This window comes from Polyodon spathula, chromosome 3 (genome assembly GCF_017654505.1).
Source record: "Polyodon spathula isolate WHYD16114869_AA chromosome 3, ASM1765450v1, whole genome shotgun sequence".
NCBI lineage: Eukaryota > Metazoa > Chordata > Actinopteri > Acipenseriformes > Polyodontidae > Polyodon > Polyodon spathula.
The window spans coordinates 43,556,433-43,584,286 of NC_054536.1; the positions used below are offsets into that span (position 1 = coordinate 43,556,433).

General features: G+C 46.3%; 1 protein-coding gene across 2 annotated transcripts in view; it reads right to left on the reverse strand.

Moving 5' to 3' along the window:
- Window positions 1-27,854, reverse strand: part of LOC121313113 (phosphatase and actin regulator 1-like) — a 330,299-nt gene that overhangs the window by 177,310 nt on the left and 125,135 nt on the right. The window lies entirely within an intron of this gene.

The window sequence follows — 27,854 nt, forward strand, 5'->3', positions numbered from 1 at the left end:
AGACTCATGGCTGTAATTGCTGCCAAAGGTGCCTGTAACAAAGTGCCCGCCCCTGTGTATATTATCTGTTATGTGTTGCGTGTGGTGTGTTTAAATGTTGGTGTATAGACATTGGTACACGGGATATAAACGGGTCTGTAACACGAGTGTTTAAAAATGTATATGTGTATTTAGGCACGAGGATTGCACAGCACTTCACGTGCAAGTAAAATGTAGTAATATGTGAGCACGGGGAATTGCACTTTATTAATTCACGTGCTGGGATTCAAGTGAATAATTAATTGGTAATTGAATCCCAGCACAATAGTATATATAGATGCACGTTGTCACATACTCGCGGTTGGGTGTTCGGTGAGTAGGGAACGGGAGAGAGAGGAGGATAAAGAGTTAGATATTTCAATTGCTATTACGTGCTGGTGGGACCAGCACGATACTTGTTTATTTAAAACTCACCTTGTTTGTTAGTGTGTCTAGCTGCTCACCGTTTTTGTTAAGTATTAGTCCGTTTTTGTTTGTCTGTTTTATTTTGGCTACCAGTGCCGTGTCCTTTTTCTGTTTGTTTGTTCAACCCTTTTATTTTGCATTAAACCGGCGCCAACAGGCGTCTTCATCATTTCATTTCATCCGTCCTGTGTTCTGTGTATTTCATTACCTTTCCTGGTTCTGACGCCGCCCACTTCGGCCGTCTCTGTGACACGTGGTGTCCTGCGTGGGATAACAGCGCCTCCAAGCGTCAGACCAGGAGAGGTGTTTTGTCAAAAAAAAAAAAAAAAAACCACAGCAACAACAAAAAAAAAATATAAAACATGGAAGGCTGGGACTGGAGAGATGGCTGCCAGGACCTGGAGGAGTTCCTCGGTGGTCTGGAGGACCAGGGCTGGTGCCTTGCCTGTGGGGAGTTTGGGCACCCGGTGGTGCGCTGCCCCTACCAGGAAGGAGAGGAGGAACTGCCGCAGGAGAGGAAGGTGAGGAGGTGGCAGAGAAGGGGAAAGGGGAAGAGGAAGGCAGAGGTCCCACCGCTGTCTCCACAGCCGCACCAGTCTCCTGCAAGGGAGGGACAGCCGCACCAGTCTCCTGCAAGGGAGGGAGAGCCGCACCAGTCCCCTGTATCAAGGGGAGACTACACACCGCTCCCACCTCCACCTCCACCACCAGGAGACTACACGCCGCTCCTACCTCCATGGGCAGGAGCAGAGCAGCAGGAGCTGCCTCTGCCTCCGCCACCTCCACCGGCAGGCGCAGAGCAGCAGGAGCTGCCTCTGCCTCCGCCACCTCCACCGGCAGGCGCAGAGCAGCAGGAGCTGCCTCTGCCTCCGCCACCTCCACCGGCAGGGGGAGAGCAGCAGGAGCTGCCTCTGCCTCCGCCACCTCCACCGGCAGGGGGAGAGCAGCAGGAGCTGCCTCTGCCTCCGCCACCTCCACCGGCAGGGGGAGAGCAGCAGGAGCTGCCTCTGCCTCCGCCACCTCCACCGGCAGGGGGAGAGCAGCAGGAGCTGCCTCTGCCTCCGCCACCTCCACCGGCAGGGGGAGAGCAGCAGGAGCTGCCTCTGCCTCCGCCACCAGCAGAGGGTGAATGCCTGCTGGGTCCCTGTCCACCAGCAGAGGGTGAATGCCTGCTGGTATCACTTCCCCCACCAGCAGAGGGTGAATGCCTGCTGGTATCATGCCTGCTTCCCCCACCAGCAGAGGGTGAATGCCTGCTGGGTCCCTGTCCACCAGCAGAGGGTGAATGCCTGCTGGGTCCCTGTCCACCAGCAGAGGGTGAATGCCTGCTGGTATCACTTCCCCCACCAGCAGAGGGTGAATGCCTGCTGGTATCACTTCCCCCACCAGCAGAGGGTGAATGCCTGCTGGTATCACTTCCCCCACCATCACGAGGAGAGGAGCTGGAGCTTCCTCTGCCTCCACCTCCATCAGGGGGAGAGGAGCAGGAGCTGCCTCTCCCTGCACCACAAGGGCCAGGACTAGATGCTGGAGGTCCTCAGCAGCCCTTGCATAGGCTGCTGAGGGAAGCACGGGGAAGAACCTCCCGGCTGCAGTGGCCGAAAAGAGGTCCAACACCCGCACCCCAGCTTGTCCTGACTGCCAGCCTCGCTTCGCCCAAGGATGCCAGCCTCGCTTCGCCCAAGGATGCCAGCCTCGCTTCGCCCAAGGATGCCAGCCTCGCTTCGCCCAAGGATGCCAGCCTCGCTTCGCCCAAGGATGCCAGCCTCGCTTCGCCCAAGGATGCCAGCCTCGCTTCGCCCAAGGATGCCAGCCTCGCTTCGCCCAAGGATGCCTCTGCATCGCCTGGGGTTGCCCGCCGCTCTGCATCGCCTGGGGTTGCCCGCCGCTCTGCATCGCCTGGGGTTGCCCGCCGCTCTGCATCGCCTGGGGTTGCCCGCCGCTCTGCATCGCCTGGGGTTGCCCGCCGCTCTGCATCGCCTGGGGTTGCCCGCCGCTCCGCATCACAGCCGGAAGTACTGTGGCCGGAACCCCACGAAGGGGAGCTGCCGGCCACGAAGAAGGGGGAGGAGGTCTGGAGACCGCCAACCCCAGCAGCAGTTTCGCTGCCGGAGAAGGGGGAGGAGGTCTGGAGACCGCCAACCCCAGCAGCAGTTTCGCTGCCGGAGAAGGGGGAGGAGGTCTGGAGACCGCCAACCCCAGCAGCAGTTTCGCTGCCGGAGGAGGGGGAGGAGGTCTGGAGACCGCCAACCCCAGCAGCAGTTTCGCTGCCGGAGAAGGGGGAGGAGGTCTGGAGACCGCCAACCCCAGCAGCAGTTTCTCCGCCGGAGATCGTGGGGGAGGTCCGGAGACCTGCTCCCTCTGCAGTTTCTTCCCTGCAGGAAGAACGGTGGTTGAAGCCCCACCAAGGGGAGCTGCCGGCGCCGAAGGAGGGGGAAGGTCAGGAGACCACACCCCAAGCAGCCTTTCCGCTGCTAGGACTACCCTGGCAGGAGAATGCTACCCTGCTGACAGCATTACGACCTGTGGGCCCCTGGAAGCCTCTGGTCCTGGCCAAGGACTTTGGGCGGGACTTTTGGGCTTTTAAGGGGGGAGGTGGCCATTGAGGCCATGTGTGCTTTGCACAGGAGGGGGTATATGTAACAAAGTGCCCGCCCCTGTGTATATTATCTGTTATGTGTTGCGTGTGGTGTGTTTAAATGTTGGTGTATAGACATTGGTACACGGGATATAAACGGGTCTGTGTAACACGAGTGTTTAAAAATGTATATGTGTATTTAGGCACGAGGATTGCACAGCACTTCACGTGCAAGTAAAATGTAGTAATATGTGAGCACGGGGAATTGCACTTTATTAATTCACGTGCTGGGATTCAAGTGAATAATTAATTGGTAATTGAATCCCAGCACAATAGTATATATAGATGCACGTTGTCACATACTGGCGGTTGAGTGTTCGGTGAGTAGGGAACGGGAGAGAGAGGAGGATAAAGAGTTAGATATTTCAATTGCTATTACGTGCTGGTGGGACCAGCACGATACTTGTTTATTTAAAACTCACCTTGTTTGTTAGTGTGTCTAGCTGCTCACCGTTTTTGTTAAGTATTAGTCCGTTTTTGTTTGTCTGTTTTATTTTGGCTACCAGTGCCGTGTCCTTTTTCTGTTTGTTTGTTCAACCCTTTTATTTTGCAATAAACCGGCGCAAGCAAGCGCCATCATCATTTCATTTTTCATCCGTCCTGTGTTCTGTGTATTTCATTACCTTTTCCTGGTTCTGACGCCGCCCACTTCGGCCGTCTCTGTGACAGTGCCTCTACCAAATATTGACTCAAGAGGGTGAATACTTATGCATTCAATTATTTTCTGTTTTGTATTTAGAATTACTTTAGAACAATGTGTAGATTTTATTTTTCACTTTATCATTATGGGCTTTTTTTATGTTGATCAGTGGCAAAACTCCTCATTAAATCCACTTCGATTACATGTTGTAACACAATAAAATGTGGAAAAGTCCAAGGTGGTTGAATACTTTTGAGAGCCGCTGTACCTGGACTGGTATACCCGTGGTCTTGTTTACCATTGCCGGTACTCAATCCACTGACAACAGCACCCTTTGCAGGCTGAAATAAATCAGTGCGCCTGAGCAGCATTACAACTAAAAGTTCTGTCTCCTTGTCAATGAATTGCCCACCACCCTTCCACACTTCCACATATGCTTCTAGTTCTCATGTACTTGTGCATTTCATTCCTTAGTGTTGGTTGATGTCTTTAGCTGCATGCTGACCTTTGCCTTGTCATGCTTTAGTCTTCAGGTCTGAGCAATAACCATAGCAGGCAGACTAATCTGAAAAACAAAAGCCACTACACTGTTTTTGTTAAGCACCCTAGTTGCTTTTTGGGGTGCAAAAATATCTAGTAATTTTCTTACTCATAGAAGTCACATCCAAAAATATATCGTTGCAGTGCACTCTTGTCTATTTGTAATTGTTGTTAACTGACTAATTGTTATATGTTTTAATGTGTGTGTGTCAGAGTGAATGACTGGATAGGAAAAAGAGTTAGTTAATAAAGTGGGAGTGCTTATGTATTTGGTCGGTGCGTGGTGTGTGTGGGCAGCTCTTGATTTCTGCTGGAGTGCATGGCACAGACTGATTGTGGCACTTGCCTGTTTTATGTTTGGGTGCTTTATTTTATATAGAGGAATTTTGTATTGACTTGGAATTTCACTCATTGACACTCTAATAAGTATTTTGTTTGTGTTTTCTTGTTTATTGATTTATTTATTTATTTAATTATTTATGGGTTTTTTTTTTTTTTTTTTTACATTTTGAGTTAGTTCACTTTATTGCGCACATTCAGGTGGGGGACGTTGTTGGTCTGGGCCATCCGGTTCTGTTCCTCACACACCCTCCATGGGCTGTGCATGAATGTGTGTGTGTGTGTGTGTGTGTGTTTTTCTCAAATAAAGACCTTTCTTATAATATTTAATACTGCTCTCTGGAGTCCCTTATTCCTTCCGCCTCACTCTGATCAACCTGCTTTTAGTGTAGCTTACCAGCCCTCCCGGGTATTAAAGGTGGTGGCAGATCACAGTCTACCGTGTTCACATACCTGTACTCAATCCAGTGAGTCTCAGGTTCAGACTGAGCGCCTGCTCTCTATACTGTATTCAGGGGGGAGCCCGGCTTGTTACAAGTGCTCTGCACATTTGCAGCCCCAAAACAATAGGAAAGATATTGATGTAACTGGTAATACCCTTATTTAAATGCAAATTGATATTGCATTTTCCAAACAGCACTGTAGTGTTTTAATATACAAGTGCCATATTTCAATAGTATAATATTAGGTAAAGTAACAGTATCAAGTGCATAGTTCGCAAGAGAAGACAATATATCGACAATCTCTCCATATCCGGACCCTAAAGCACGTCTAATACCACAACCCCACCACCGCGTGACCCAATACAGCGCAACCCCACCACCACGTAACCCAGTACAGCGCAAGCCCACCACCGCGTGACCCAGTACAGCGCAAGCCCACCACCGCGTGACCCAGTACAGCGCAACCCCACCACCGCGTAACCCAGTACAGCGCAAGCCCACCACCGCGTGACCCAGTACAGCGCAAGCCCACCACCGCGTGACCCAGTACAGCGCAAGCCCACCACCGCGTGACCCAGTACAGCGCAAGCCCACCACCGCGTGACCCAGTACAGCGCAAGCCCACCACCGTCAGCCCCGTTACAGCACATCACCGTGCATAACTTTGTAGCTGTACTTGCTGCCTGCCCGAGATGCATTCAGTGTCTTGGTTATTGTGAAGTAGCTGCATGGTTTGTTTCAAGTTATTGTTATTTATTAATTTAATTTTTTATCAGTAAAGACATATTTTCCATGCAGTTTCGATAAAGGACAATTCCAAACCAATTCATGTTCAAAGCACTTTTTAAAATGTTTTTATTATTTGGCATACAGTACCAAAATAAATAAATAAAGTCAAAACAAAGTGAAACGACATTCTGCTTCCCTCTCTGACAAAAATAGTTCCAGTGTCACACTAATATCTGCTTGGTTGGAAAACTTTAAAAAAATACATAAATAAGAATAATAACCTGGATGCAGGTAGAATTTGCAATGAACTGGCTACAACAGTAGAGTCTCCTGTTGAAGCTTCCTCATGGGAGGCATACCACGCTAAATTCAGAATGACGGCACTCACTAATGGCTGGGGGCCGACTGAGAAAACAGGGCAGCTGGCAGCTGGATTGGAGGGAGAAGCACTGCAGGTAGTGTTGGACCGGGGGTGCTAACCGCAGCTCTAGAGTATCTTTTCGGGAGAGTAGGGCCTGCAGTCGGCCTGTGCCTGTGCCTGACTAACTGCACCCGAGACACAGGAAAGAAACTGGGCATACTGGCGGCTAATGTCAGGTAGCTGGCCCGGAGAGGGTACTTGCCCAAGTGATGGTGTCCTTGCCCTGGAGCAATGAGAACATGGAGCTGCTGGTATGGGGGAACTCAGCCATTCCCCGGCCCAGGCAAGTTCAGAGGAATCAACCCCCTCCCCCCTCTTGCTTTCTTCCAGCTCATATAGGATCAAGCTCTCTTAACAGGGCCTTGTCAGCCCCAGCAGAGGACCCCACTGTTGCCATGGTGACCACAGTCTGGCATTAGAATTGCGAGGAGCTTTGCCTGGAGCAGCAGGCCCAGTTGTGGGAACTGTTGTTTGAGTATCTTTCCAGCTTTGCCACTTTGGAGGATGTGGGCCGGCCATACCTGGTCCAACACCAGATCGAGAAAGGAGAGGCTCGTCCCATTAAGTTATGCCCTTGTCGACAACCACTGGCATGGCAGGAGGCTGCAGAACAAGTCCTTCAGAAGATGAAAGGCCAGAATAATTGAACAAGAAGGAAGCTTCTGCGTCAACTATAGGCGCTTGAATGATTTGACAGAGAAGGACTCATACCCCCTCCCCCGCATCGATGAGTCCCTGGATCTGGTGTCCGGGTCCCGGTGGTTCTCCTCTCTTGACCTCCGAAGCAGCTACTGGCAGGTAGCTTTGACCCCCTCTGCATGACCCAAGGCTGCCTTCTCCACTGGCCGAGGGCTATGGCAGTTCACAGTAATGCCTTTGCAATGCCCCTGCAATGTTCGAGCGGCTGATGGAGAAGGTATTGGATGGAGTGCCCCCCACAGAATGCCTGATTTAACTGGACAACCTACTGGTCCATGGGAGGACCTTCCAGGCAGCCCTGGCTTCCCTGCGAGAGGTGATCCGGCGAGTGAGGGCAGCGGGGCTCAAGCTGCACCAGGGGAAATGCCTGCTGATGCATAGAGAGGTCACTTTTCTAGGGCACCAGATCGGAGAGGAGGGCATCAGCACGGAGGCCAGCAAGATTGAGTCTGTCCGGGACTGGCCCATACCTATCAACCCATGCCAACAGGGGCTTGCTTCTTAGGTTTGTGCAGGGCTCTGCCACCATCACTGCCCACCTGCACAGCCACCTGCAGAAAGAAAAGCCCTTTGTGTGGACTATGTAATGACCCTAGCTATGGCATCGCCTGGATACTGTGTTTGTCATGTGTGTCTTGTTTGTTATGTCTTGTTTAATGTTCTGTGTATTGTAAGGGTATGGGGCACGCCGTTAGGGTGTGTATGTGTGTGCATGAGACACGAGCAGGAGAACGTGTGTAAACTCGACTGGAGTGAGACTGTGAAGGACAGAGCTAAAGGCTGTAAGAGAGTGACTGTCTGTGAAGCGGTTAAAGAGCCCAGAGTGCATCGGAAGAATGGAGAATGAGAGCGAGTGAGAGTGTAGGGGGAAAGAAATAGAAGAGTAAAGTGAAAAGAAGAGCAGAGAGAGCGAGGGAGTTATTTTTATTCATTGATTTGGCCTGAACCGCTGCCCATACAGGGATTCACTGTTATTATATTTTATTTAGTGTAGTAATAAAAAGCAGCAAATTTGGAACCCCATTGGGTCTCCTTGAGTCTTGTTTCACTTCCAATGCAGCGGTTCATTACAATAATAATAATAATTGTAACCTGACTATTTTAATAGTTTGTACTTTGTATGCATTAAGCCAGACTAAACATGAAACGGTACTTCAGTGTGGACGCTTTGAGCTGATTAAAACGTTTTTGAGAATGGTTTTCGAGATCGGTTATGTATTGTGGACAGGGCCTTAATGTCTGTTTAAGCCCACTCTGAGCCCCACATAACTGCTTATGTCATACAGCTGTCCAGAGCTATTTCTTACAGAGGCATAAAATTGTCATAGAACTGTATTAAGGTGTTCTATCTTGACAGTTTTCAAGTCTATATTTGTGTTATACTTATTCGCCCAGTCAAAAAAAACTTTGACAGCCCAGTTGGTTTGTCATTTCGTGGATGCTTCATTTCTGATTTTATCTTGTCTAGTCCCGCTCTCCAGGTGTCTTTTTTATGTTTCTTTTCTCTCATTGAGAGGTGCTGTCTGGTCTCCTGGCTGCTGTGTGTTTGAAGGATCTTTGCAAAATGAGGTTTCCACAGTTGTCACATTGTTTAAGGTAAAATTCACTTCAGGAATTGTATCGTTTATTCTGTGTTACTAACATTTGTGGCGGATTGATATGTCATCTAGGTTTTCAGTGAGGAGGTTGCCGGTACTAGATCCGTGGAGTTATGCTGGGATAATATCACAGGTCTGCAAGGCTGACCAATCACAGCTCAGGAATTTTTCTTGCCATTGTATAATATTACTTAATTATGATTTCTGTATAAAACAGTGGAATTAACAAAGGGTTGTTAGCATAACTATTAGGTGTTAACTTATTTAGTTACAATGTCAGAGGATCACTAAAGACACATTTCTTAAAATAGTTTACTTACCTTATCACCATAATATATAAAACGTCTGGCAGTTGATTTATCTACTGATAACAGAGAGATTTAGAAAGACGTTTTTACTGCAACATGTTAATCTCAGAACCTACTGGTGGAACTGCTGTATTTTAGTACTGGTATCACATTTTAGGAGGATTTTTCATGCAGACAAACCTGTAATGAATGTCCATATCAAGTTCTATTAAAACTAAATGAGATATACTTAAGTTAAACCAAACATACAGGCATCTCCCCTGTATCCCTGTTGCTGGTGAGAAGTGTGAATGGAAATGTTACTGAAGCTAATAAGATAGCAACATTCATTTTAAAACCTCGCTTTCTACCAATGTTCAACAGCACATGACCATGTAATTGAAATCCATTTTGAATTACATTTTCACTGCTCCCCTTTGTTAAATGTGTTGTTGGTAAGGTTTTAAAATACATTTTCTTACCAACTGCCATTTTCAGTGCTCTCTTTATCACTCATTGACTGCTACCCAATCCATCACATGTCAGTATCTCTGCTAAAAGTCTAACCTGGATGCAGCCGAGTTATGGGTGGTACAGCATTTGTGGCTTCAAGCTGCACCGTTGAAGTTAATTTATTTTTTGGTAAGACATTTCTTGACGTTTGTGCCTTCAAGCTTAAACCATAATTATTTTTTGTAACGGTGTACCTTTTTGCATGTTTTAATTTCCTGCCTGTTTAAACAGTAAATAGTATCAAATGACACACTTTTTTTTTTTTGCAAGCATTCTAATTGCAGTTACTGTTCAAATATGTGTTGATTGTTTTTTATCTTATATTAAAGGGCTTTTACTATGAGTTCCGGAGCAGCTGTTCAGTTCTAGTAGTCTGTCACAGCAATATGTAACAAAAGATAGGTCGAGCAGTGTCTTTATATGTTAACCTTTAGGTGTAATTCGGTGGATGCTGTAGAGGGCGCTCTCTTGCGGAGATTCCAGGTTTTATAGCTGTATTCAGCCTCCCTAGCCTCCCTGGCAGCATTCAGCGGGGGCGGGATTAGCCACACAAACTACTTCTGGTGGGCCGGTTCTGTTCTCTTGTCAATCCCTTTCTTTGTTATTTATACACTCAGCACTGCTTCAACCCTCCGTCTGTGTTTGTTTTTGTTTTGTAGCAAACGCGCAGACCCCGTCATTCCTGCTTCAACTTAAAATCTTCGCTTAATATTTAAAACCTCGCTCCTTTTTCTGTTGGTCGTTTCACTGCACAGCGCTGCCAAGATATTATCAACTATTTTCCTACCTACTCAGGTGATTTTTCCGATCATTCAGCTTTTCTGTTCAGCTGCAGGAGCTCCAACGTTAGTCTTTCCTGCTCTATCCAGTCTCCATCCCGACTACAGCACCGTTCAAAGCGCAGCTTCATTACTCAAATTGGTCTGCGTTTTCATCAGAAAGACTGGCTCCAACGACACTGTTGTGTTACAGGTCTGTTCCACCAGGCCTCACACACCATCATTACCACTGCTACGCTTTCATCAGGTTCTACTGCGAGTGGTAAGTTGCCATTGGCAACCAGGCAGATTTGACAGGCACTCTGAGTCTGTGCCTCAGTACTGCAGTCTTCTGGCTCCTTATGCTGTGCTTTTGCAACGTGAGTTCCTTGCCGAATTGTGACATCTAAATACTGTAGGCTCCTCTTGTAGACCTATGTTAACTTATTTGTATACATCACTAACCATTCTAAAGCAAATGTTTTATACACAAACAAGGATTTTAATTGCAATAACGAAATATGCCCTGCTTCACTGAAGCCAATAGTTTAAATTTCAGTCTAACCTCTAGATGGCAGCATAACACCACAAACAATACATAATTTAAGCTGGTTTGCTATCGTTGCGAATCCCGCACACTCCAATCTTTCTATCAGTTACTGCAGTTCGTCGTCACTCCGAGGGATTCTCAGTCCCCTCCTGCCTCAACCTTTTTGCTACATATATTAACTTGAATTCTTCAAATCCAAACCCCTCCCCTCGAGGACCTGGTCATGAAGCCAAGCTTGTCAGCTTTCTGAGATGCTAAGAATCCACCGTCACAGTAATTTCCAGCTTCCCTGCTTCAGGCCATTTCTGCAACCTTCCTGTTCCCGGATTTGCTCTTCCTCATTTACCCCAACTTCATCAAGGCACTTAATACAACTTCCAAAGTACATTTCATTCAATTACCAGTCACGTTCGGAAACTATGTCCTGCGATTTTAAACATTTCAGTCAAAGCTTCCTCCTAAACCACAATAGACAATACCCTCATAGACTGCTCCTGATCAAATCAATGGTTTTACAGCAGCCTCAGAGCAAAACATTCCCATTCTCTCAGGTTCTGCAACGGCATCAGATCTATGCATTCTTCATCTCTTCCCAAAGGCAGCCTCATCTCTGACATCATCTAAAAAAATGCCTTAACTCTCAAATACCAATTTCCACCGAATTCAGCAACTCTCTGCTCTCTACAGCAGGCCACTGCATACTACTGACAGCATTCCATCGTTTACTCCCTCATATGTCTGCCCGTTCAGCAAATCTCCCCTCTACTGTTAATATCTCCTCACAACAGCAAATCTCGGCTCCCTCTTCAGATCTGCTCACTATTGCAGCATGACAAGGTTGCTTTAGTTTACTGTTTAAATCTACAACTGCCCTCTTCCAGAGTTTCCAGCTTTCCTTTAGCAATTTAGTCATATGTCCGCTCCTCCTCTCAGATACTACAAGCATTAATACACGGTGAGAGACGTGGTACGAGACTGGAAATCTGTCTTGATTATGAGTTAGAGTTCCACTATTAGGCGAATGACTGGAGTTGTGAAACCCAAATCTCTGAATGTGAGTTCACCTTTTCCATTCCAATCAGACATGATGGTAGCAAACTGCTGATCGATCCTGTATTCGCTAACTCATAGGATGGTCAGCATCTTGTCTATCTGCCTTTGTTTCCAGAATCAGGCACAAAAAAACGCTCAGCTTCCTCAGCAGTCGATTTCATATATTCGTTCAGCTTCAGCTGCCACCTCAGCCCACACCAAACTTCGCAACACCGACATCTGCTATTCAACTAAATACAGCACTCTCCAACCTTCTGCAATCTGCTTACCAATACATGGCTACAGCCTTAGCCCCAGCGACCAAACCATCGTTCAGCACCAGATGGAAAACATTTACAACTTTCTGCACTCAAAAACCAACTGCATCCCTTTCTGATTTAATGAGCATCGGAAACTAGCCTCCATTGCCAATGCAAGGGATTCTCTTCTCTTAGCCCCCCTACCATTAAAGCCTACATCTCCAGAATTCATTATTTCTACTGCCTCTACTCCATCCCTTCCCAAACAGTTCTTTCCATCCCATCAGTTTGCGTGACACTCGGAAAGATCCTCAATCCCCTGCTGCTCCTTCCCGGCTCCCTATATCCGTAGACATTCTTCTTCTCCTCATCTCCAGTCTTTGCCGTGGTTGCTTCACTCCTTTCGATGACATCGTTATGGAAGCACTATGCTTAGATGCTTTTTTTGGATTCCTTCGCTGTTCAGGGTTCTCTGCCAACATCCGCAAGTTTCCCAGCCTTAGGATTGCAGTGCTCTGACCTCACCCAAATTCCTGGGGGACATTACATTCTCCTTACCACATCTTCCAAAACAGATCAGCTTCGTAAGAGTCAATACATTAAATTCTCAAAAATTGACTCCTCTCTGTACTAGTTCTGCACTAATCAAGTACCTCGCCTCTAGGATTTCCTGTCTTCCTACTTTTTATTGACTCCTCAAGAACAATCATTATGAGACATTGGTTTTTCTCTCACCTCAACTCCCTTCTGATTCGGATAGGGCTATGCTCAAGTCTCTACTCCTCTCATTCTTTCCAGATCGGAGCAGCCACATCCGCAGCATGAGCAGGAGTCAATCAGCGCCTGATAAAAAACATGGGGCGCTGATCCTCTTCAGCAGTCGAGTTGTACATCGGATCCTCCCCTTCAGATATTGCAGCAGCTCAAAAGTCCTTTGTTACTATGCCTGAAGTGGGAGCGCCCTCTCCGCCAGGTCCACTAGAGGTTTCCTCCCAATGGGGGGGGGGGGGTTTCCTCTCCACAGAGCTGATGGCCTCCAATCAATAGCCTGTCACACTAACTTCTCCCTGTATTTTCTCTTCTTTACAGCTTTCTCTTATCTAGGAGTGTGGCTCAACAGTCTCTTCCCTATTTTCACTGTGTGGTGCTGCCAGGAGCAGGGGGTCCTTCTTTTGAGGGGGAAGTGAGTTTCACTCTTCCGACCGACCAGGTCGGCCTCCTGCCAAAGTCACTGCCGTCCCCTGAGGTTCCACGTCGGTTAGAGGGGACCCCCAGTCACAACTATCCTGTCGCAGCTCATGCACTAGCCTCAGCAAGGCCACAAACTTGCTATCCCATCTCCCTAGTTTCTTATCAGGTCTGAGCACCTTTCTGCCCGTTCTGGCTGGCCAAGTCCCCACCTGCCAAGCCGGGCCCCACCAAAGGGGGGGGGGGGTGTTCTCTATTTTCGTCTCTCCAACACGGACCCAAGACACTTCATCCTAACTCTCCACGCTGCCCAGCTGCAGTAACTGAGTTAAACAAAATCACAGTTTCAGAGGGGACAGAAGTTACAGTTGCAGACCATTGTAATGATTTTTACCCCCCCCCCCTTTTAAAAGTAACTGACATAATTACAATAGAGAATGTAAAGAACACAGACTAGGATGATAAACTGGTAAGATATGTATTACTGTCATTCAAAATTGTAGATGTCTTTTAAAGAATTGCTGTGAAATGTTATACAGTACCATGCAACAGAAATGGATACCACTGTACACAGTATACATATAGGCAGCCAAATGTGAAGTCCACAGATGTTTCAAATTGGGAGCCAGCCACACATTTCATTTGTGATTTATTACAGCCTGGCACTACTTTCACAATGTAGTTTCTCTGCTTATTTTTGACCGTACATAAGCACAAGCTGCTTGGCTTTTTGTACTATATAGTGCATGATAAACCTATTAGATGAATAGAACAGGAAGGCTGGGGCATTAATGACCAGAAATGTCCTCAGAATGTCCACACAACCATCACCGTATCAATCCGCCAAATAGAACATCTAGTATAACTGTCAACTGTCAGAACACAACAACAAACCCATGAAATAATGGTTACAACAGGACACAAAAACAGGTCTTCTATAAAAAAATTACTGGCTCCATCTCTATCCAGCAAACAAGAATGGTCTTCACATTTTTCCAATGTCTTAACTACTGCAATTATTGATGTCCTTCAGCCGTCAATAGCTCAAAATCAGCAGCAAACCTTACAACAAACCGTAAACCTGCAAAAGCACATTCAAAAACCGAAGACCAATGCTTTGCTTCACCCTCAGAAATCTCAGACACGAACATACCTGCTGTTTCAAAACTGCACTTTCACAGGAAACCAGCAATTCAACTTGAAATGAATAAACTTAAACAAAAACATATTTTATTTAAATCACTAATTTAATTCCTTTCTTTTAAGAATACATTAATTTGTTTAATAATACTGTTAGTTACAGAATCAGTTTGTTATATTTACTTATTTAAAACTAACTTTTATTTTTAAAAAAGCAGACGAGACACAACGGTCTTAAATGTTTTCACTGTCTTAAATAAATTAAAAACTAAACTTATTTAGATTTTTCAGTGTTTGGTTTGATTGTCAAGAAAAAATAGTTCCCTTCACTGTTCACAGGCGGAATTATACCGTCGAAGAGCTACTGCTGCAGCACAGGACGAGCACCACGGGACATATAGAAAAAAAATGAATAAAAGTTTAGAAATCTTAGTGTTATTGCTGTTGAAACCATAAAGATGGTTTATAAAAGCAATAGTGACCTCCAGGCAAGCTGAGGGACTTTAACCCAGCCAGGGCATTAACGGCCAGGAAATGCCCTGTCTGTCGGTCATGCATTATGATGAAAAGTATGAAGTGATTTGGAAAATTCCACAGATGCCATTATCAATTTATACTGTGATTGGAACAAAAATATACAAACACTGAATATAAAATGAATCATTCCCCTGCAATTATATTATATATAATACAGAGTATATAATACAATACAGGGTTTGATATTCTCCATGTATCACTTGCATGTCTGGAGTATATATTTCAGTGAAAATCAACACACCACACATTACATGGAACATGCACAGGAGCACTCCTACTGGGCAAAATTGTAGCTGGCTTCTAATTAAATGCTACATGCTTGATGAGTAGCTAAAATGATAGATCACCTTTTGCTAAACAGAGACAGGCTTGCGAAGCAGATACTAAACACACAGATAGAGCACAGTCTTTCAGTCTTTTAGACAGTATTACACACCACCCATTATATCATGGAGTATGAAACATGCCCATTAGCTTAGAGAATACAATGTTACACAACAACATATTTATATTATTGCATTTAATTAGTATTATGAGTTCTTACATTTCATTAAATAAAACTGCAGTCTTTCCTGAAGCAGTCAGAGCGAGGAAAGCTAGATGACCTTTTCTAAATCTCTCCCAGTGGCTACTAGAGGCATCATTCTAACTCTTGATATTAGCTATATTTAAAGTAACATTATTAAGGTGGTGTTTTAATTAGGTGTTCTACTATTGTGATTATTACCAAATGAGTGTGGTTAAATTGAATAGAGGTTGATTTACAATTTGATTGGTTTCCACACAGCTTTTTATAGTTGTGTGATTCAATTGGAGTGCATTGAAACTATTGAATTGCTGAAATATTGTCTTAAGCACAGTTTAACAACTGTTAACCAGTTCCATTGCAAAGTGAGGGTGTAAGAAGAGGCTGTTGGAGAAAATCCGAACTTAGCAGCACTCTGGAAGACGCCAAGTACTAGACAGGTCTGTACCCTCCCCCAACCGCTCATGCTCCCACTACTACTGTGCCTATCTGTCTCACCTGTCCTGCTATGACTGTCTTTCGCATCCCTGTTATTTTGTCTTCTCGCTCCCATCCTCTGTCCCTCTCTCCCCTGCTGCTCCCCTAACCCCTCTAACCTCACCCCTTTGCCCCCTCCCACTCTCTCCCCTCCCGCACTCTCTCTGGTGCTCTCTGGAACTGTCACTCTTCCGCTAACAAAGCTGATTTAATCTCTGCCTTTGCCTCCCACCTCTCTTTCAATTTTCTTGCTCTCACTGAAACCTGGCTCTCTTCCTGATGACACTGTAACTCCTACTCTGCGTCTCACTGGACGGGGAGGTGGGACTGGTCTTCTCCTGTCTCCCTCCTTACTCTTTTCTGTCCCCTCTGACCTCTTCTCACTCTGTGTTAACACCTTTGAATTTCACGCTGTCCAACTAACCTCTCCCTGTCAGCTCCTGCTAATTGTACTGTACCGCCCCCCTGGACCTCTCACTCACTTTCTCAATGAAGTTGACTATCTCCTCTCCTCCCTCCCTTCTCTGTCTACCCCAGCTGAGCTGTTGGGTGATATTCAATACCCATCTCTCCAACCCCACCCACTCTGCCAAATTCCATCCTTTCCTTCACTCCTTCAAATTTTCTCTCTCTACATCCCCTTCTACCCACAAAGCTGGCCATCAACTGGACCTCACCTCCAGGGCCTGCTACCCTCCATCCTCTCTGTTACCCTTCTGGTCACTATTTCATCTCTTTCTGTTTCTCCCTACTCCACCTACCCCCACTGTCACCTCCCGCTCTAACCCAAACACCCTCTGTCTCCCCTACTAAATCAAACTCCTTCTCCTCCTTCTCTCCTATCTCAGACTCTGCCCTCTCCTTCCTTCTCCAGGGCCACATACCCAACATGTGCGCCCTAGAACCCCTCCCCACTCACCTCTTTCAAGCTGCTGCTCCTGCTCTACTCCCCTTTATCTCCTCCCTTCTCAACACCTCTCTCCTGTCTGGCCTCTTTCCCTCTGTCTTCAAACAAGCCTCTATCACTCCTCTCCTCAAAAAAACCTAATCTCAACCCCACCTCTCTCCAGAACTACCATCCTGTCTCCCTGCTACCCTTCCCCTCTAAAATCCTCGAGCGGGCAGTACATCACCAACTCTCTACTTTCCTGTCTATCCACTCCCTGCTCGACCCTCTCCAATCTGATTTCCGCTCTGCTCACTCCACTGAAACTGCTCTCCTGTCTGTCACTAACTAGCTAAACTCGTGCTGCCTCTGTCCTCTGTCCTAATTCTCCTCAATCTCTCTACTGTCTTTGACAATGTTGATCACTGTATTATCCTATCCTCTCTTGCTGACCTGGGAATCTCCAGCACTGCTCTGACCTGGTTCTCCTCCTATCTCTCTGACCATACCTACCAGGTAACCAAACTTTTTTTAATTAACAAAAAATTATGTTTATAAAATATCTTTCCACCTAAAGCTTAGGGTAAGAAGAAATAGTTCCATTTACAATAACTTTTTAAAAAAAGAAGCAATTTATAGATGTTGAATTGAACATTGCCATTGAAATCGCATTGTTATACTTCTTGTAATTCTTTGTTTGTTCATTACATTTTAAAGTAAAATATTACAGCCCATTTTAATCATGAAACAGCATAAATTAATCATTTAAAATCACACAGACCCTTCCTCACAAGACCTGTAACAGTATCAGGTGAGAGTGCTTTATTTATTTATTTATTTTTTAAATCATCCTTTGTTATCTGAGGTAGTAACAGGATGTGGCAAAGTGCCCTGCCCCTGGGCTATTTGTGTTGTATGTTACGTGTAGTGTGTTAATGTTGGTGTATAGTCATTGGTACACAGGATATAAATGGGTCTGTGTAACACAAGTGTTTAAAATGTTTGTTTGTATTTAGGCACGAGGATGGCACAGCACTTCACATGCAGGTAAAATGTAATAATATGTGAGCATGGGGAATTGCACTTTTATTAATTCACTTGCAGTTGTACCGAGACTCCAATTGAATGACTGATTAGCAATCGAGTCTCGGTACAGCTGCATAAAAGCAGCATGTTTTCACTCACTTGGGGAGGTATGTTCGGTGAGTGGAGAACGGGTGTGGAGAGGAGAGAGTTTAAAACTATAAACGTAAATATATAACCGTTGTTTTGACTCACCGTGTTTGTCTGTTAGTCCACTGTTTGTTTAAGTATTAGTAAGTTTTGTTTGTCTATTTATTTTGGCGTCAAGTGCCGTGTCCTGTTTTTTGTACTTTGTATTTTATAATAATAAACCGTGCAGCAGTGCATCCATTTATCATTTCATCATGCAGTACTGTATGTTTCCTCTGGTCTGACGTCTCCACTACAGCCGTCTTTGTCACACAGGAGGTATCCATACCAGAATTGTGCTTCCGCTTCACAGTGGCGAGAAAGATGTTATTTGCATTATGGAATACCTGGTTGACCCGTTTAATGTTAGAAAGTGGTACGCTGTCGCATTGAAAGTGGTACGCTGTCGCATGGAAAGTGGTACGTAGATTTTGGTACAGATGCAATCAATTGCGATGTGATGTACATCCACCACTCTTTCTGCAGCCAGCTCAGACGTTCTGTGGCCCTGTGACAAAGACGGCTGTAGTGGGGACGTCAGACCAGAAGAAACACACAGTACTGCATGATGAAATGATAAATGGATACGCTGCTGCGCGGTTTATTATTATAAAATAAAACACTACAAAACAGGACACGGCACTGGCAGCCAAAATAAACATTTAAACAAACAGTGGACTAACAGGCAAACACGGTGAGTCAAAACAACGGTTATATATTTACGTTTAGTTAACGTTTTAAATTCTCTCCTCTCCACACCCATTCTCCACTCACCGAACACACAACCCCGAGTGAGTGAAAACATGCTGCTTTTATGCAGCTGCACCGTGACTTGATTGCTAATCAATCATTCAATTGGAGTCGCGGTACAACTGCATGTGAATTAATAAAGTGCAATTCCCCGTGCTCGCATATTATTACAATTTACTTGCACGTGAAGTGCTGTGCAATCCTCATGCCTAAATACAAATATACATTTTAAACACTCGTGTTGCACAGACCCATTTATATCCCGTGTACCAATGACTATACACCAACATTAACACACTACATGCAACGTACAACACAAATAAATAGCCCAGGGGTGGGGCACTTTGCCACAGGCCCACAGAAGACAGCGATTTCGTCTCTCATCTGTCAACACGTTACCCTTGAACGGCCTTCGAGCATTCAATTCCAATTCATTTTCCTGCAGATGGCGTGCTACAGTCGGGTTATTTCTTCCTGGAATTTCTCGTGCTGTAGCCACTGCAGTCTGAAAATGATTACGCAGATGGATCAGTCAGATTGGATGGTCCTGGGCCGGTGTGGTGACCCTCTGCCTTCCAGGACGTGGCCTGTCCCTCACAGTCAGTTTCCTGGTTTCTCGAGTCTAGACTAGTCTGTTGATTTTTGAGGAGGAACATTTCATTCTCCAGGCAACTTCTTTCACAGAGAAGCTGCCTTCAATCATCTCAATAGCAACCAAGCTTCATTGCTGAAGTGGGGTGTGATCATATCTTTCACTGTACTTGCGTTAATTAAAATCATGTTTACGAATGGCTATTATGCAGATTTTTAATCAACTCATTTTGACAATTTTAACACAACTCAAGTACCAAACACTGAGCACCTGACGTTTTTATGAAATCACATGACTTGAGCTCAGTATTGTGTTATCCCAAGGAACAAGTAGGACAACGTAGTCCTTGGGTTAAAATGGGTAGGATGACTACATCCCCTAGAATACCTTGTAGGCTAATTGGCTATTGAGCCAATAAGCACACCTGGTCCCAATTGAGAGGGTATAAAACCAAGTCAAAAATGTTTGTCGTTTGTCTGTTGTCTGTGTGAAGGCTAAGGCTCGTGGGAAGATCTGATAACTACCAAATTATTCTTATATGTATTAACCTATGCTTAAAACAAGTGTTTTGTTGAACAGTGCTCCATTTAAGGTTTGGGGTCTGGGAGTGATTTACCTTCTAATTTTAACACTGAGAGTAAAATATATCAGAGGGTAAAATGCAACACTAACTTGAAGTCATGCGTAATCTCAGTAAATACTGTACAATCTTTAATGGTAGTGGGGTAGAGCCTTTCATTTTAATGGCAATGTTACTTTGAACTATTGTCTGTGTTGTACAAGGCTCTTTATTGGCTCATTGCTTTTTGTTTGAGGTACATACTTAAATTAATTATTTTACTTTAACATTAAATTAGTAAGTGAACATATTAAAACTTCAATATACAAGCCATACAGATACATAAAATAAGGACATGCATTACTAAGTTAAAAACAGCTTGTTTAATATTATATTTTTTAGCGGTTGCCTCTGACGAGGGTTCCAGTTGAATTTGTAGCTGGACTGGGGTGTTTATGCTTCATCCACTGTTTTATCGTCTTGCTAGCCCTTGGGGCTTGTCCTGTGCAGGCATTTTAAAAAGGTATAAAGGAGGATAACATTGTTTATTGGCTGATGATGGTTCCATTTGCCATGCTAGATTACACAGAAAAACTTTGTACTGTATAAAGTCTGAAAGGAGATGCAGCTAATCATTTTTCAGTAAATGTGATAGTTCGCTCGCATGGACAAAATATGGCTTTACTGATTTAAAAAATCTGGATACAAATGTATGAAACGTCACAGCATATCTAGCTCGGCAGGAACTAGCATTCCATGGTCACGATGAAATGCCAGATTCACTTAACAGGGGAAACTGCAGGGAACTTACATTAGTAATTGTTCGCTATAACGAGTTACTTGATTCTCACACTGAATAACTAATCATATTTACTATGTACAGTAAAATATCATCAATATAAAGTGAAATGTGATGCGTGTTTCCCTTGATGGTTATAGGTGCTAGGTCAGGATGTCGTCTCATACTTATTGCCAGAGGTTCGATGGCGAGAGCAAAGAGGAATGGCGAAACGGGGCATCTCTGTCTAGTTCCCCTAAATAACTGGAATGGTGGATAAATGTTTTGATTTGTAATAACAGATGCCATAGGTTTTGGATAAATTGTCTTAATCTAGTTGATAAAAGAAGGGCCAAATCCAAACTCTTCCAATACTGCCAGCATACAGTATATTCCCATTCAACTTGATCGAATGCTTTCTCTGCATCTAGTGTTAGAACAGCAGCACTTGTGCCATCTGTATGTTTAGAGTATACAATATTAAACAGGTGCCTCAAATTCATATTCAAAGACTTCAACCTGCTGAAGAGGAGTTGTTAAAATTTTAATTTCTACTTTATGAAATGAAATCGGACGCTATGGGGAAACTTCTGTTTCATTTCAATCTTTTTTTAAGATATTGGCTTTATTCAGTGATTAGGGGAGTTCTGAGATTGAGTTATACTGGTAATAAGGGGGGTCGCTAAGAAGTGAATGATTAAAGTCCCAATTCCTATCACTGCTCCTGAAACAACCGTTAAACCTTAATGTCATAGACACAGGCACATGAAATTAAGATATTGTGGTAGTCTGTTGCAATGACCGCTGAAATTAATTAGAAATCTAATAGAAAATAATCTATTCTTGAATAAGACTTATGAACAGGTGAAAAGAAAGAGTATTCTCTGCCTGAAGGATGCAAATATCCACAATATTAATATTTTTCATAGTGTTGTTTAAAAAAGTGCTGGAAGTCGATGGTGTTGTAGGATGAGTAAAATGTCTGTCTAGAGAGATGTCTAATACACAATTAAAATTGCTGCTGATGATCAAATTGGGATGGCTCATCAAAGTTGGGCCCTGTAGCAGGGGGAGATCTGTGCTGACTCTGCTGGCGTGTTCACAGGGCTGCAGGAAGAGGGCGTCAGTCGTCCAACAACCGCCTGTGAGTCATGGCATTGATACGGGGAGGTGGGAAAGTGGGTGTGTGGACTTTCCCCCTCTCTGAATGGCTGAGAGGAGAGTTTTGGGAGATTGTTAGCTCTATAAAATAATGCTCCGCTGTTTCCTCAGGTCTGCCCACTTAGACGCGCCGAGAGTGCGGAAGCTCTGATTCAGGACCGGGAATCAGCCGGGAGAGAAAGAGTCTCACAGCGAGACAGTGAGAGTGGGGAACCCTTGGGCAGAACCCGAAGCATTGTAAAAGAGCAGGCTAGTTAGCCGGCAGCGTAGGACGGTGATCCGGGTCGCAAGGGTAGCGACGACTGGGATATAGCTGTCAAGTGCAGCACCTTTTTTCTTTGTAGTTTTGTTACTGTTTTATTTTCCCTGTTTCTTTGTGCCTTCTGTTTTGAATTATTGTTTCGAAGCACCTGCAAGGGTGCCGGTATTGTGTACCATCGCTTGGTATTCCCGTGGCTCTGTTTACCATCGTTGGTAAGCAGACCACGGGCCCACAGTGCCATCTGCGGGCGAATAGAAAAAGAGCACCCCGAAATAAAACTGGGCACCTGTGCGGTGTTGCCAAATCCACCTGTCTGTCTCCTGTGTCAGTGAATTACCCACCACCCTTCCACACGTGGTGTTAGAGTGGGATTCACTGGCATTGCCCCAAGCAGTGCAACTATAGAAGGAGCAGACTAGCGATGGATGCTACCCAGTTTGCCGCGCTGATGGATCTCCTGCGACAGACGCTTACCGCGGCAGTGCAGGGGGCGGCTAGACCCGCAGCTCCAGACCACTCCCTACACACAGAGACCCACCAAAATGATGGCCAAGGATAGACCCGACGCCTACTTGGAGGTGTTCGAGGCCATGGCAATCTCGGCCGGATGACCCCAAGCCCAGTGGGATGGCTGTTTGTTGCCCCAACTCACCGGGGAGGCTCAAGCAGCTGCAAGGACGCTGTCCCCGGAGCACATGCTGGATTACCCCCTGCTGAAGGCAGCCATCCTGAATCGTGTGGGAGCCCCACCGGAGGGCTACCGGAAGAAATTCCGGGAGGAGCAGTTTGCGGCGGGGGAGCACCCCCGAGCTATTGCCCACAGGCTAAAAGATTATGCCATGGGCTGGCTGAACCCGGACGCGGTCACCAAAGCCAGGTTGGTGGAGCTGATTGTGGTGGAGCGGTTTCTGGTTCCAGATACTCTGGATCGGGCGGTCGAACTAGCCGAGCAGTACCAGGCAGCAGAGCCACCGCCGGCGAAACTGCCGGGGATGAGTGCGGCTACTGGATCGTCCCCTCAACTGGCCCCAGAGAGGGCGAAGGGACTGGGGAGAAGGGGTAGTCCAGGATTTGGTTGGGGGGTGTCGGCGGGAGCTTCCGGCCCGGGAACTGGGGCAGGGTGGGGATACCCACAGGCTGCTGCAGTGTCGGACCGGGGTCTCGCGCAGACACCTTATCGGCAAGCCCCTTTTATGGCTCCAGTGTTTCCCCCTTTTGCCAAAGCTTCGGGGAGAGAAACCAGCCCACCGAGGTGTTGGACGTGCAGGGAGGTGGGCCACCTCGCCTGGCACTGCCCCGTGATGGAGTGTGACCTCAGCCGACCAGGTAGGCACGTTCAATTACCTCAGTCACTTCAGCACACGGGTTTTGTTATTCCTGTGACAGTGGATGGCACAAAAACCCAGGCTCTCCTGGATTCAGGGTGTGGTCAGTCGCTAGTACAGGAGAGCCTAATCTCACCGAGGCATAAACGTATATTGGGACGGGTGAATATTAAATGTATTCATGGGGATGTCTGCTTCTATCCCAAGATCAATGTGTGTATGACTATTGGCCAGTAGGTGACGCAGGTGCAGGTAGGATTATGTCCTCGATTGCTGGTACCAGTGGTTCTGGGTCGGGACTGTGAGCAGTTTAAAGATTGGTTGACTGCCCTGACAGCCCGTCCTCGTTATTGGCGAAGAAAGAGGAATTGGAGAGATTTTTCCCTTTCGCGATCCAGAATGGTTTTGCCATAAATTTAAACCCCGTAAAACTAAACGGGAGCGCCGGATCGCTAAGAATGAGGGCTGGCAATGGAGGGAGTCGGAGAAGTTTCAGGTGGGGGCGGTTGGTGAAGAGTGCGGGGGGGAGGTCGCGGAGCCAGCGCAAGGGTCTGGCTCGGCTGCCTCTGCTCGGGATCGACCTGATCCTAAGTTGGAAGACATGGGAGCTGATTTCTTAGCTCGCTCCCGTGACTTCTGACTCGAGCAAGGGCATGACGATGTGCTGGGCAGGCTCTTTGACCAAGCAGTGGTGGTTAATGGTCGGGTGGTCAAGCCCAGACGCGCCGCCACGTACCCCCACTTTGAAATTGATCGAGACCTACTGTACCGTGTTGATAAATTACCCCAGACTGGTGAAGTGCGTCATCAGTTGCTCATTCCTCAGCCCTTTAAGGAGGATTTGTTGCAGCTGGCTTACGCTATTCCCCTGTCTGGTCATTTGGGAAGGGATAAAACTAAAGCAAGGCTTGTGTCACGGTTCTTCTGGCTGGGGCTGGATGGTGATGTCAAACGGTTTTTGTGAGCGTTGTGGGGAATGTCAAAAGGCCAGCCCTAGAGCCGTTCCACGAGCCCCACTGGTGCCTTTGCCCCTAGTGGAAGCTCCGTTTGAGCATATTGGGATGGACATAGTTGGGCCATTAGAGAGGAGCGCGGCAGGATACACCCACCTACTTGTCATTCTGGATTACGCTACACGTTATCCAGAGGCTATTCCCCTCCGATCTATGTCCGCTAAGTCTGTTGCCAACGAGCTTGTAAAGGTTTTTTCCCGGGTGGGGATTCCCAAGGAGATACTAACCGATCGAGGCACCAATTTTTTTGCCATGGCTAATCCGCGGAACATGTAAGCTTTTGGGAATTAAGACCATTACGACCTTGGTGTTTCATCCTCAGACCGACGGTTTGGTGGAACGCTTTAATAAGACCCTTAACATGTTGCGCAGGTTTATTTGTAGTGATGTGCGTTACTGGGACCAGTCGATTCCTCCCCTTCTCTTTGCGATCAGAGAGGTTCACCAGGCTTCCACGGGGTTTTCACCATACGGGGTGTTGTATGGGCAGAGACCCCGGGGCGTGCTTGATCTGGTCAGAGAGATGTGGGAGGAGCAGCAGGACAATTCGACCAATACCGTCCGGTATGTGTTGGACCTGCGCAAGCATCTTGAGTCGGTTGGGAAATGGGCGCATGACAATTTGCAGCAGGCTCAGCACAGACAGGAGACACAGTATAACCGAGGAGCCCGGTTGCGCACGTTTCAGCCGGGGGATAAGGTACTTCTATTATTACCCAGTTCTGAGTCGAAACTCTTGGCTAAGTGGCAAGGACCCTTTGAGGTTACACGCCAGGTTGGGAAGGTGGACTATGAGATCTGCCAGCCGGAGCGACGGAGAGAGAGAGAGAAACACATTTACCATATCAATCTCTTAAAGCCTTGTTTACAACCAGAGGCATTGTTAGTGGCACATGCAGATGACATCACGGACCTGGGACCTCATCTTTCTGTGTTGGCAAGAAAAGGATCGGTAGAGATTGCTGAGAATCTGACACCAACGCAGAAATGTCAGGCTCGCGGTCTGGTGGCGGAGTTTCCTGACGTGTTCTCTTCCGTCCCGGGGCAGACTCGAGTAGCCCATCATCACATTGATATTGAGCCGGGGGCGCTAGTTCGCCAGAGGCCGTACCGTATACCTGAGCATAAAAGACAGGTAATAAAAGCAGAAATTGACGAAATGCTGAGACTGGGAGTAATAGAAGAGTCCCAAAGTGACTGGAACAGTCCTATTGTTTTAGTCGATAAGCCAGATGGGTCGATTTTGCATTGATTTCAGACGAAATCGAAATTTGACTCTTATCCAATGCCCCAGGTAGATGTGTTGCTGGAGCGTCTAGGCACAGCTCATTTTATGACGACACTGGATTTAACGAAGGGGTACTGGCAGATACCCCTGACTCCGGAATCTAGAGAGAGGACGGCGTTTTCGACTCCCTTCGGGTTGTACCAATTTAGGACCATGCCCTTTGGGTTGCACGGAGCACCCGCCACTTTCCAGCGGATGATGGATCGCATCTTGCGGCCCCATCAGCAGTTCGCCGCTGCTTACATAGATGACGTGGTTATCCACAGTGAGGATTGGCCGAGTCATCTGTGTAAGGTGGCGGCGGTGCTGCAATCCTTGCGGGAGGCGGGGCTCACTGCTAACCCAAAGAAGTGTGCCACTGGGAAGAGTGAGTCGGAGTATTTGGGGTATCGGGTAGGGGGCGGCTAGATCAGACCGCTAGTTGCTAAAGTGAAAGCCTTGGCTGACTGGCCGGTTCCTACAACAAAAACCCAGGTGCGCTCTTTCTTGGGACTAGCAGGCTATTATAGAAAATTCATCCCGAGCTTCGCTACGCTTGCTGCTCCCTTAACAGACCTCACCCTGAAGGCTGCCCCAAATACAGTTCAGTGGACGGAGTTGTGCCAGAGGGCCTTTCTCGCCTTGAAGCGGAGGCTGTGTAGTAAGCCAGTGCTATGCAGCCCGGATTTTGGCAAGAGGTTCACCCTGCAGACGGATGCATCAGAGACAGGTCTTGGGGCAGTGTTGTCGCAGGAGTTTCGGGGAAGCGAGCACCCACTCCTATATATCAGCAGGAAGCTCCTTCCCCACGAGAAAAATTATAGCACCATCGAGAACGAGTGTCTCGCAGTAAAATGGGCAGTCGAGTCACTCCGGTACTGCCTCCTGGGGCGACACGTTACCCTGGTTACAGATCATGCCCCTTTAGCATGGCTTCACCGGATGAAAGATAGCAATGCCAGAATCACACAGTGGTACTTGGTCTTACAGCCCTATGCCTTCAGGGTAGTCCACCGAGCAGGAAATCTGCATCAAAACACAAACTTTTTCTCTCGGGAAGGCATGGGGGTGTAGGAGTTTCGAATGAACCGGTGGTGTCATTCTGAGGGGAAGGATATGTAGCAGGGAGAGATCTGTGCTGACTCTGCTGGCGTGTTCACAGTACTGCAGGAAGAGGGCGGCAGCCTTCCAACAACCACCTGCGAGTCATGGCAGTGACACGGGGAGGTGGGAAGGTAGGTGTGTGTGGACTTTCCCCCTCACTGAATGGCTGAGAGGCGAGTCTTGTCAGATTGCTAGCCCTATATAAAAAACTGCTCTGCTGTTTCCTCATGTCTGCCTTTGTAGACGCGCTGTGTGTGTGCGGAAGTGCTAGTCAAGGACAGAGAGACCAGCTGAGAACAGCGAACAAGTCAGAGAGTGACAGCGTGGAACCCTTGGGCGGACCCCGAACTATTGTTTAGAGCAGGCAGGACGGTGATCTGGGTCGTGCGGGTAGCGGCGAGAGGGATAATGCTGCCGAGTGCAGCACCTTTTATTTGTAGTTTTATTAATGTTTTATTTTCCCTTGTACTTTTCGCCTTCTGTTTTCATTATTATTTCTTTCAGCACCTGCGAGTGCACTTGCTGTTCGCTTACCAACTTTGGTATTTCCGTGGTGCTGTCTATCATTGTTCAATTACACCTGTCTGTCTCCTGGTCAGTGAATTACCCACACCCCTTCTATTATAAACACATAAATCCTCTCAATTGTTTCTTTCCTAACTCTGCAGTGTTATTTGCAAGATTTAAAAGAGATGTGTCTCCAGACAGAATGTCTTTATGAAACTAACAGTTGTAGTGTAGTGACTACATCCTTTACACAGTAAAGTGATCAATTTCCTTTAAGGATTGTATAGCTCGGAAAATAGTTTTGAGCTCATTTCTTCGTCATCAGAAAATATAATTAAATTAAGAAACGACCATGGTTTAAAATAGCTAATTATAGCTTCATTAAAGGCAGGTAGCGTGGAAAGAAATAAACTAAACAATAATAAAATATACAATTAATTGAACTTATTTACTTGAGCGCAGTACCTTAGGTCTTACTAGTTTTTCAGCATAGAAAGAATGTACTACTTTGCCATTGTTGCCGTCTTGTTTGCTTTCTTTTTTTATATGTGTTTATGACTGGCATAATGATATTTAATGGTACTGGCTCGTACATGACCACGCGAATTATAGCAAAACTTTAAGAATACTATCACACCACCCTCGTATAAATAATCAGATTTATTTTAGCTGTCTTACT